We start from the raw sequence: 12,223 nt of genomic DNA, 5'->3' as shown, positions 1-12,223 counted from the left end.
AATTCATTTCCGGAATGTACAAGTTCGAAGAGTGTTTTTCGGCAATATTGACCACCCAACAATAACGCAAGTACAAGTGGGGCCTGTTTGGCGGGAAGAATAAAAAAAAAGTGAACTAACACGTGACTTTCAAGTTTTCAAATTTTCCATCGGGAAAAAAAAGATCATCGTTGAAAATTTGAATGGTCGAAACTGTGGATAATTCGCGGAAATACGACCCGCAGATTTGAAACGCGCCATTCCCGCGCTGAATTCCGAGTTCGGGCCCACTCCGGATCGGCTCCGGTTTCCGCTCAATTGACGACAGATTATCCGGCAATCGCGCCAAACGCCGCCGCGTAGAACTAACGACTGCAACCCATCAACTTGATAACAACCCTTAAATGTTAGATTTTGAAAACGGGCGCCACCGGCACACTTCCTACATGGAGGGGGATGGCGGACACTGCCAATGGCGCTCTTGTAACAAACCATTAATAACGATGTGTGGAACATGGACGGCCACTAGATGGGGTTACAGACATTGTGTGAAACGGGGAGGAATGTGAGCACAGTTTAAATCTATATATCGTTTTCAACATTTTCAGGTAAAAATCTCAAAACTTAAATTAAAACTAATAATCCACGGTTTATAAATGCGACTTTAGATCACCAACCACTTTTAATTTCCTAACGAAAATTCGACGATAAGCCCAAGAAAGATGGAAGAAATCCTTCATTGCTCCATTGACAACCATTCGCTTTGGGATTCGAAAACGTGTTGATATTACCATCAAATACTGGTGTTTCGCGAGACTGAAGTGTCTGTCGATCTCGTATTTACAATTAAACCTAGGTCTCGGCCTTGGTATTTTATATCAAGATCGAAACTTACACAATCGATCATGAAAAAAGTGAAATTCAAAATAACGATTTATTATTATGGGAAAAAGTGTAGAATCTTTTCTGCTGTTTAAAATCGTGTATTATGCGGTACTGAGACGGGACCGTGCAACAGAAAGGGCCTATACGACAGTCTCAACATCGCACCGAAACCAAGAAATTCTCGAACTTGTCTCATAATAGAAATTCATGTTCTGGTATGAGGCTCAAACCCTGGGATTATCTAGCGTAACAAGAGTAATTCATAATCATAAATTTGTTTCAATGCATTGTTATGGACAGGAATTACGTTTACGACCAGAAATTAATTATATGAACTTGGATAATACGGGCCTCGGTTAGAGTTAGCATAAAATTAGACCTTGGCAAAGCAACATTGGCAAAATTTGGCATTTTCCACTTTAACCCACCACTAAAAACTTTCCATATCTGTACCAATTTCCGTGTTCATCCTAGAAGTAAAACTTGAAAGAAGATAAATTCCGAATACGTTCAGCACAGAGATATAAATATGGAAGCCCAACAATGGCATTATCCAAGGAAACTTGCAAATAAAAACTTATTCCAAGCTTGATATAATCACTCATTCTAACGTGACTTTGGACATTAAATAAATTTTGTCCAATTTTTGAAATTCATTCTTTCTGACCGGACCACTAAAGGAATTGCGTAAACGCCTTACTTACAGCACATCAGCATTGTATATGTATATCGTTTCAAAATTTTATACAATTAAGATTACACGTCAGCGCATATTTCAAACGGTATTAACGGCGTTGTTACAAACAATTTTAAGAATCCAATTTCCTCCGTGCTTAACTAGGACAAATTGAAACGTCTTGAAATAAAAGAGATCTACTTTAATTCAAAATTTACATCGTACGATCCAAGCGATCCTTAGAGCATAGAAAATCATAAATCTGACCACCGCGGCAGCTTCTTCGCTCTAACAAGATTGGAAGAAAAGGGGAATGGTTTGGAAAAGACGTATATTCTTGGTGGTGTGTATACGACACTCGGATTTGTAGGATATTTGCTTGCCTTAATAAAATACTGATAAGACAGTTTCTCCCTATCTGAAATGTTTTCTAGTACTTCAATATTTTGTTAATATTACGCTCGTGACTCTTGACGAAATGGCGAATAAAATCATATATAAACGAATAAAATCAACATTTCTACGAAAAGTGGCGATAAAACTGGATAAAATCCAGTCGAACACGACGATCCATATCTCTATGACAATGACAGTTTAAGAACTTTTACGTTTTAGAACCTCTTAACGATTTCTAAGCGAAGTGTATCTTGGTTGTCAAATGAAGTAGCTCTGAAAATAGCACGTTTTATGGTGAAAACGAAATGGAACCTCTAAACTATATTACCGGAGAAATCCGCCCTCAAGCACAACGTGTCTCTCCTCCGTGAAATATTGCGCGAACGGGTCCATAAATACCCCGTCAGAAAGCTTGCCGTGTATTGAGCCTGGCTCTAAATTCTAAGAGGGTTTAATAAACAATTTTCTTGCGCCGATACATTTGGTATTTTATCCATGTTTGCGCTGCGGGAGCTAGTAAATCTTACGACCACATTTTCTGGATCCAGTGGGATCAAACTAGAAATGTATACGCGAAACCCAGCATAATCGAGTTTTACGGATATGGGCCTGCAAACGGAAAACAGTTTACTGGACCGAGTTTTCGTTTGCGACCTGGGATTTTCATAGAGAATGGGAATGGGACTAGATGGGATATAAAACAAATTTAGAGGAAAGATATCGAAAAGGATTTTTTTCTTGAAGCGGACGATAAAGGAGGAACGGCATAAAAAGTTATCGTTATGGACAACCACAAGGATCTTAATGTCGTCTTCAGTGCTCGCAAGAGTATTAAAAACGTAAATGGTCTAAAAAAAGGGCGAATTTTATTGAAATGGACAGTTAGGTACTTGGAAGTAGCTACCCATTGAAAGAATTGAATGGGCCAGATAGTAGGAAGATAAGAAATTCGCATTCGGGTATTAAGCGGGTGTGACATGGCTTAATCTAATAAGATAACCTGCGTGTACATATTTGGAAAATAAACAGATTGCAGGTTCTCCAACCGAAGCCTCAGTCGACAATTGCGTTAAAACGTAATGTTAAAACCAGCCAAATTCCCGAAATGAAACTCTTCGTGCTTGAAATTTTTGCCTTCTCCTGAAAACAAATTTGTCCCCAACCTGAAAACTCGGCAAATATGCCGGTTTCCTTCCAATTTTCCATTAAAAGCCGTAGGCTCAAAAATGAATAGTCCCCTAAGGCATATTAATTACCTTCGTCCACCTGTACGCTAAAAGGAAACATGCTCTTTTAATTTAGGTGATTCTCCACAATTGCGCATAAAACGAGAGACAATCTGGATTAAACCTGGACCGAAAGTGATATAATCTCATTTAATGATAGGGACCGCGATTTACAATTTGCAGGCATTAAAACGTTGGAGTTTATCGCATCGAATGGCACTTCGGGTAAAGTTTACGGATCAAACGAAATTGATTTTTGAGCCAATTCGTCCGGCTTTTGACGTCAATTGGGACCAATTAGTCGACGACCGATTGTTTGTATTGAAGTGGTTGGATATTGAGTTTTCACCTTTCCCTCCCTATTACAGTATTATTTTTGTTACCGGATTGCATTAGTTGTTATGGCTGCTGTGTTTTTAACGAGATGAAAAGAGCTTAACGACCGATGCAATGAGGAAACAAAAAAAAAATGTAATTAACAGCATCCAGGCAGTAAGCGAGCTGTTAATCGACAGATCGTTTTTCACAGATTAGTAATGAAATCACACTTGGGTAAACACAGATGTTGGACATGTTCGCGTGCAGCCATGCATTGACACCGTTTACACGGCGTATTTTGTTGCAGACCGCTTTTTCTCGACATTCTTCAGAGTAATATTTCATTAAAATTACATTAATTCATTGACTAAAAATCCACCTTTTTCTTAACCTTTCACCAGCTTACGCGAGCGACGTTCGTACATTTCAGAACCGTTACTAAATTTCTCTAATAAATGTCGCTAAAGGACTCTCGCTAAACCATCGCTGATTACTTCCTAGAGATATTTTTAATTTTCCACTACAATACAACCGGATACGAAACACACTCGGATCCGTTCAAAGATCGTGAATTCAACAGAGCTATTGTGTACAATACATCAGAAATAACGAGAACTGGAGTTCGAGCTCTTATGCATACATACATTTTGTGAACTTTCACATTTTCTTCGTACGTAGAAATAAGCCGTCGCAGATATGTTTTAGGCTGTTTATATCTCGTTAGCCTACATTTCCCCACGTAAAATAGTCTGCCAAGGGCTTATTATATTTGATCCCTAATAAGGCACTTCAAGAGACACACGCGCCGGAGGAAAACATCCGCGAATAGGGAAGTGAGGAAATTCGCTTCGGAAATTTCCCACGACCTCTGGCATTTTATTTTTATAGCTACCGAGAGAGATATATCTTGTCTCTGTAAACTTGTTAAGCACAAACCGACTTCTTTTACTTTTTATTGTTCTGGCGAAAGAAATTCGATATTCAGAAGAAAATTGTATTAAAATGCCGAACAAAATTGGCGTGTAAACAAAAAGTACAATCCCAACTCCCTCGGCAAAAGCGTAACTAATAAATAACCGGTTAATTCTGAAATAATTTCATTATAAGGGTTTTTATTACTAGGCAAGGGCCAATAAACGTACGTATAATAGAATGTGCGAGGGCGAGAAGAAGGATGCATGCCCGCATTTACGAGGCGACCAAGAGACCCCGGATAAGACGAAAAAAGGTCGACAATGAGGGAAACACAGTGATTTTTTTTTGCTTAAAGCGTTCGAAGCTGCATAAATTATCGAGCTTCAGCTCAGATGCGTCTATAATTGCGTTTACTTAAATGGGCTTATATTAAACCTAAAGCGGCTTTTAAAAAATCGCTAGAGTGTTGCTGCGAACACCTGCAATTTTTGCGCTAAAAATAAGTAATTTGCCCTGTATAAACAAAACGTTTTAGCTCAGAACATCTTCAAACTAAAGCGGAGAAAGCTCAATTTTATTTCCGGAATTATTTTTGCAGCTTAGAAGTCTTGCTTCTTCACTTTTAAATTTATTCGGAATTGTGAGAAACGCGACTTTTAGCCGAAAGTGTCTTTAAACTCAAGAGAAGTACACTGCCTTTATTGAAATCGTTTTGAAATTACGCCGTCAAGTCTTAACTAAAATTAGAGTTCTGCACAGATACTCTTCGATTTTTTGCTAAAAACGAGTATTCGCAACTGCGTAAAGATGCGAGAATCTAGCTCAGAATATTGGTAACTCAAACGGAGGAAATTTAACCCATTTGGCTGGGTTAGATTTGATTCTTAAACGGTACTTCAGTGCTTTTCAAAAAACGATATTTTAACGAAAAAAGCCGTAAATATCACTACTAAACACAAGTATTTCGTGTTGAGTAAGCGGTCAACTTTTGGCCGAGAATATTGGTAACTTGAGCAGAGAGATTTCAAATAAATTTCGGCCATGAACTTGTAGCTGTGAAATCGCTGTAATCCTGTTCGGAAAATCTCTAACGTCTACGGCTAAAACAAGAATTCGACCTGAAACAACTCGACATATTTAATAAAACGCATCCAAACTCAACACTAATCACTCCATCTTACACCATGGTGGATTGAGATCGAATCTCGAATAACCTAGAAATTACCCCCGTCCTGCTTAACAATTCTAACATAAGCCGGTTAAACTATTTCACCAGGTGATGGAAACAATTCCAGAGTTAAAAGCTCAGGACGTTTTCACCGAGCCAATTTTTGTCTAAAGCTCGGGATAGTATGAAAATTTAATGCAAATTAGCGGAGAATACGATTAAATATAAAATATAAAGATGTTAATTTCGTAAAGTTAAAAATTTATTTAGCACGGAGTTGGCGAGGGGCATTAGCGCTTATTTTTCACCTTTGAAGGTTTTCTCATTAATCTTGCTTATCGAAAGTACTCGCAGTTATAGAACCAAAATAGGTCGTTGACATTTACAGAACATCCCGCAACCATTTCCACAATTAACGTGAAATTTCAGCACCTGATAACCTAATTGTTCGAAATAGTGCTCTCGCTGGAAATTCGGTTTAATTAATTTCGACCCGCAGCAATTAAATACTTCCCAAATCTTTTTCAACGGCCGTTGCGCTCTGCGAGTAATGCTAACCCAGTTCATCATATTCATATGCAACGTTTAGCTGACGCTATCGAAACACAATTTTTAGAATAAATTTGCTGCGGCACCTTCGCCATTTTGTCAATAGGCATATTTTCGGCTACCAACCGAAAGAAAGTTTCCGAACTTTTAATGGAATTTCCTCGAAAAAAAAGTAGCTATAACCTGATATGTGTTCATCAGTTTTCCAGAGAGATATTAACAAAGGTTGATGGCTCAGGGACGGTGAAGTGGCACTACTTCGAATCAAGTTAACTAAGGTTGGTTTTCATGTTTGAAAATACGCTGCTGTAACAGCCCTAATTAAAGTTGTCTTAAGAGTTACAGCGCATGATAATGGGATTACGAGTGACGGGCGGCATTTTAACAAACTTTGGTTTTGGGACCGTAATTCAATTAGGGCTCTGGTTTACTTAACAGCGATAAAAGTTTCCAATGGATGATGGCACAATTGGGATTTAAAGGATGTTAGAGCGGACGAGTTTAATATAGAGAGATAGAGACTCGTTACGACTTGGCCGTTGCGAGTCGTTGCTTTTTATATGACGTGGAAGTGGGTTAAGAGAGTCGTTGACAGTTGCAGGGATGCTGGTGAAGAAGTCGGAAAGGTAGATAAAAAAAACATTCGAGGCCCCGGCGAGATTCGAACTCACGATCTCCTGTTTACTAGACAGGCGCTTTAACCAACTAAGCCACGGCGCCGATATTTTCAAACTCACGCAGTTCAAGCTGGTTTGGAATGCTGAAATATCAGATATCTTTATCAGAATGAGTGGTAATGAGTGAGACATCATTTCGAACACGATATGATTAGTGCGGTAATAATGTAATGCGTTTTAGAGGCACCCTCCCTGACATTTAACTCGAAATAGAAAACGACATTCTGAGGACCAATAATACATAAGGTTGCCTGAACGTACCCCTATGAAAATTACATAAATCACCAAATCAATACCAAATCAAACCTGCGCTAACTTCCCGAACAACTTTCTGATAAATTACATCCATCAGGTAAAATACGCTATCTTTTGATTGGGAGATTTATAGAGAGTGCCAAGTGTAGGAGTTATCTCTATTACGGGGTTAATAATTAACCACTGATTCGGCCGGGGTGAATTGTGCCAAAAAGGTAATTTGATATCGATTGTTTGCATGGCTTTTAGATGTCTACTTAATTGTCTATGGAAACTTCTGCATTCAGGCAAAGCCTAGTTAGCAACAACTGCAATTATTTAAGTTTCGAGTTTCTGACAAAACTTCTGGAGAAATTCCTTTCATGTCTTAAATATAAAATGGGGCTGTTCTAGATGGTGTCTGTCAAAGATTATGAAAGTCCGAATCGAACTTGTCAAGTAATCGATATATGAGTAACTACCTGAACGCTAAACTTCACGTAATTTCTGTTTAGTGGATGAGCATCAGACTAGACTCGAGGGTGCCATGTCAGACATCTCGGTAAATTAAGGGCATTGGGGGAAGTTCGCTAAATCCGAACTCACTTAAGATTTCAACAAATAAACCAGATCAGTGGTTAAATTTGCAACAGAATACACAATTATCAGTAAACATTATGATTCTTAAAGAATATTGAGTATTTTATTCAATTTTGTTCTAAAGGGTGTTTTTAAAGCATTAAAATTCTATTTCCCGATGCATTCGTTCGCTAAATATTTCCGAAACCGCCACGGCTTAAGGGAAATTTGTTCATGAAAAACTGTTTGAGGTTAATCGCGACTTTAGCTTCGATATTAAAACCAAATTGCTCCATCAGACAAAATAATTAAACTCTCTAACGCCTAATAAAATTGATTAATCACGATATAGGTCAATGGTTTTAGTCTGACAATTTTCTTGGTTCGGTTGGGATATCGAAAATCTGGGCCTAAACAGAATTTTCCTACAATCGTAGTTGTCGAATAAAATTGGTCAAACCCCTGAAGGACAGTCGCTGTTGTCTTTATTACAAAGTCAAGAGCTATCAAACGTGTTGGAGTACAGATGATATCGGGACGACTCTTGAAATGTTAGGGAACACTACACAAGACATAGAATGGTCAAATCATTTGAAGTGCTGGTACGCTTTAAAATATGGTCTTAATGAGCTACTCGTCCTTCTACGCTTACAGATTCTACGAATATAAATTCTAGTTGTTTGTATGGAGGAAATCTGCATAGGCTCGAGAGATCAGAACTGATTCATAAATGCATTTTTAGGTCCTGCATAAGTACATTCAATTGTTTGCGAAACTACTGGCATTTGAGCTATGAAATTAGGTAAAAAGCACTGAGGACAACTACTTGGGCGTTGGCAAACTCGAACCGGATGGATTTTACTCTCGTGATCAATTTCAAGCTCGTGGTTCAAATTCGGTGGAAATAATCAAGCAAAAATGATCGCTCAAACACCTTGGGCAGAATGAAAATATACTTAACCATCTAAATTTGACGTAAACAATTAAAACGCAAGTAATCCATGTGCATTTTAAACGGTTTATCAAAACGAAGACAAAACCTTTTAACGGTCTTACTCTATTGAACCACACAACGTGTCATTGCTTACAATTGATCGGCCTTTTAAATAAACCTCACACTTTTTCAACAGTAAACTTTCTCGGGCAACCGCAAACTTTCACTGAAAATCAATAATCCATTACAACTATATAAAACTGATGAACCTCCTCCAGGCACCACAACAAAACTCACCCTTCGTCGTTCCATACACATTCAATTAATCCGTTCTTAAGCGATAAGCAAAATGAAATCCTCCCCCGCGCTTACCCAAATCACATTCTAGAACACATGATCCGTCACAATGGATACGAACTCACTTCCTGTCGCATTAGGACAAAAACGGGAACGGCGACTAAATGATTTTGTGCCAGAAACTTCGGGGGAGTCTCCTATCTGGATTAAGTGATCGCAAGGGTGGATCAAGGCGACGTCAGCCTATGCCCGAAGACATAAAAAAAAAATCTATTTTGGGAATTACTGATTGAAGCGATAAGCAAATTGTTGAAGTAACGTACCGATCCACGTCTGGATTAAGTTGATTTTAAGATGTGTCGAAGAACGTTCTTATGGAACGCGTATGTTGGGGAGGGTCGGAGAGAACAGCGGTAAATTTAAAATTTTTGAAATCGGGAGATACGGCAACATAGAGGTCTTGCGCCCTGAGCACTTTTCAACACCAAAACTACGCAAAAATATTTTTAAAAACAGCGCGCAATAAAACTAAACGTCATGGCTGACGAATCAAATTATTTTCTCGAAGAGGATAAAAAAGCGGCCCGAGAAACTGCTAATGGTTTTTGAAAATATTAAGTAATAAAGCCGTGAAAAATAAATAAGGACGGATTTTTTCATTTGTTTGAAAATGTGCAATTTTGCTCTCATTTAACTAATTTAAAATTCCTTGCGGTGACGGAGGTGGTATCAATGCTAACCCGTAAAATTTGTAACACGCCGACACGAAACGAATTGATGTAGGAGTCCCCTCTCGATTAAATTCTTAAAATTAATTAATAACCCTCCCCTGGTAGGATGGCTCCTCGCTTATTTCGAAAGGTACAAAAAAGACGTACCAAGGACATACAAAATGGGATTTAGAGACAAACTACTCGAATTTTAATATAACCACAGCAAGACTGAAAATATAATGCTCGCTGACCTTTGCTGACACTGCCCTGTCCTTCAAAGGGTGAAAGATAAGCAAAAATCTAGTCGAAGGACGGGGTAGACTAGAGGCACCATTTATTTTCATAAAACGCACATCTTGGGATTCTCTTAAAAAATATTTGGGCTTTATTGAAAGTTGCAGCAAACCTCCTTCGATCGCATTATTTCAATAGACGCGAAATTGAATTTTCATGTCTCGAGTGGTAGCGTTTCTAGGCGTAATGTCAAGCGGGGGTGTTAAATGTTAGAAGGTATTAAATTAGAGACGTTTCCACACAATAAACGTCAATTTTGTGTCAGTGCTGTTAATTTCACTAATGGGCTACAGCACCGGTTATTCTACGGGAGGTTTAAGGCAGACGTTGTGTAATTGGACCAAAGGAAGTTGAATCCTGTCGGTCCGATCACTATTCACTTTTTTCTTTTTTTTTAAGCGGGAACATCGCGCCGCACCAAAAAATTTTGCCAATAATTATTTCGATATAAGAACGCATTAGCACATGCTCGCTTACCGAAACTATTTTTAAAACCTCTCAAAGGCACGTTCTTTGCCGTTCCCAAAAGGTTATCTAAAAGTTTCCATCATCTTCCTTCAAGTTCCAATTCCGGGGCATCATTAGCTGGGAGAAAACTTTAAAGGAGCGACGTAAAGCTTACTTCCGTTTATACGTTCCGAGTATCAAACGGCACCATTTTGCCCTTCCTTCCATTGAAATCGATAATCAATTATGCGACAGATGCGAAATAATTGCCGACATTTTAAGTTTATTACGTTTGATCTACGGCGAAACCTCGACGGACTTAGTTATTATCAATAATTCAAACTCGTTAGTGTTATTCTTTGATCGATCAGAACTTACATTCTTCCATGTATATATAAAACCTGGCGATCGCGATCTCGAAGAGGGCCAGAAAAACCTCTGTCGCTGTTTTCTCGATGCGTGGATGTCTTTTTTTTTCATTTTTAAACTCAAAAAATTAAAATGAAAAATGTTAAGAGGTACGATCTCGAGCTCTCCTAGGAACGATGAGAATTTTTAAGCACACTGCAGTTCCCATGCTAATCCATCTATTGTTTTGACTAATTGAGAGTTTATTTACTCAGTTGACATTGCAATTGGAGACACAAAGGACCGTGCATTGAATAAGGACTGAATATGGATTAGCGGAAACGAAATAATAGGTGTGTTTATGCCGGTTCGACGTGATTATAGGGCAAGGGCATTAAGTACCCCCAAGACACGACACATGCATAATTGAAATCGATGGATGGGTTAAACATCGGGCATTCCATTGTAGTTAGGGCTTAGCACGTAAAAAGCCAAACTTGGGTAATTTCTATTTTGTGTCACCCGGCTTTAAAAAACATTTGCTTTGCTCAATGGAAATACGGAAGCGGGGCACAATGGCGATCAATTCAATCCCTGGCCCTACTTGCAGCCTTTACCGCATTATTTATTCATGACAAAAGTACGTTTAATTTTTAAGTTGCTTTCTAATAATAGACGATCTACAGTTATATCATAAAAAATGCCGTTTCAGTAATGGCAGACCGCGTGTCGCAGTTCTCACGCGATTTACTGATAGGTTTAATGGTTGTTTATTAAATAGTCCCTAAGTAATTAATTTCGTATTAAAATGAAATTCCCGACGCAACAAACGTGTTAAGAAACAAACAAGAACATAAACAAACGCTTTTATTTGGTAATGAAGACAATAGAGGGCATTAAGAGCGTGCGGTACATACGAACTGCATAATCATTTGTTGGTACCACACAGCTGTGAGTCTCTCGTGACTGGTTTGAAAAAAGCAACAGCATAAATCAGCATGTCGGCCGTTTTAAAGGTCTCTAGAAAACCCGTTTTGGTTTTATCTTTTAGATCCGATTGGGTGTCGGTGGTACCATTTTGTGTAATATGTTTTCAGTTTCTGAGAGCTAAAAGTTACTTACAACGTCCATTTAGAACTCGAGCTTTAGATAAACCACGTAAGATATTGTTAAGGCCAGTTGAGCGCGTTCAAAGTCGTACGCGAGAATTATCAAATCTGATCAAAACTTTTGTTCGTCAACCACGGTCCGAGCAATACAAAGGCAAAATTTGACAATGCAACTCCCTCGAGTTGGATCAGTTTAAGAGTAAAGTAATTTATATTTTGACCCTTGATAATTAACAATCGGAAGTTTAATGTCCAAACTAAAACGGAACGCTGAATCTGCTTTTAATCTAGGAAAACTTCTCTTTCCAGGCCGTAGAAGGAAAAACGAAAATTCTGGTGCCACGGAAAGTTATTATCATGATCGCAAATAGTTTTACATCGCGGCCATTCAATACAGCCGGATTATTTCTCCAGCCTTGCCGCACGTTTTTCTATCGTTGGTAAACTGAGGTCGACAAAGACGACTGAAAAATAACTGA

The 12,223-nt window shown here is 38.5% G+C and overlaps 1 protein-coding gene and 1 non-coding gene across 6 annotated transcripts in view; both read right to left on the bottom strand.

The window, feature by feature from the left end:
• The window catches only part of cno (adherens junction formation factor afadin), a 69,914-nt gene that overhangs the window by 38,519 nt on the left and 19,172 nt on the right, over positions 1-12,223 (bottom strand). The window lies entirely within an intron of this gene.
• Positions 6,759-6,832, bottom strand: TRNAT-AGU (transfer RNA threonine (anticodon AGU)). Its single transcript has one exon. It is a non-coding gene; the product is annotated as a tRNA-Thr (tRNA).

The sequence above is a fragment of the Euwallacea fornicatus genome, chromosome 16, assembly GCF_040115645.1.
Source record: "Euwallacea fornicatus isolate EFF26 chromosome 16, ASM4011564v1, whole genome shotgun sequence".
Classification (NCBI taxonomy): domain Eukaryota; kingdom Metazoa; phylum Arthropoda; class Insecta; order Coleoptera; family Curculionidae; genus Euwallacea; species Euwallacea fornicatus.
Note: the sequence above shows the minus strand (reverse complement) of the source record. Positions and strands in the feature narration are given on the sequence as shown.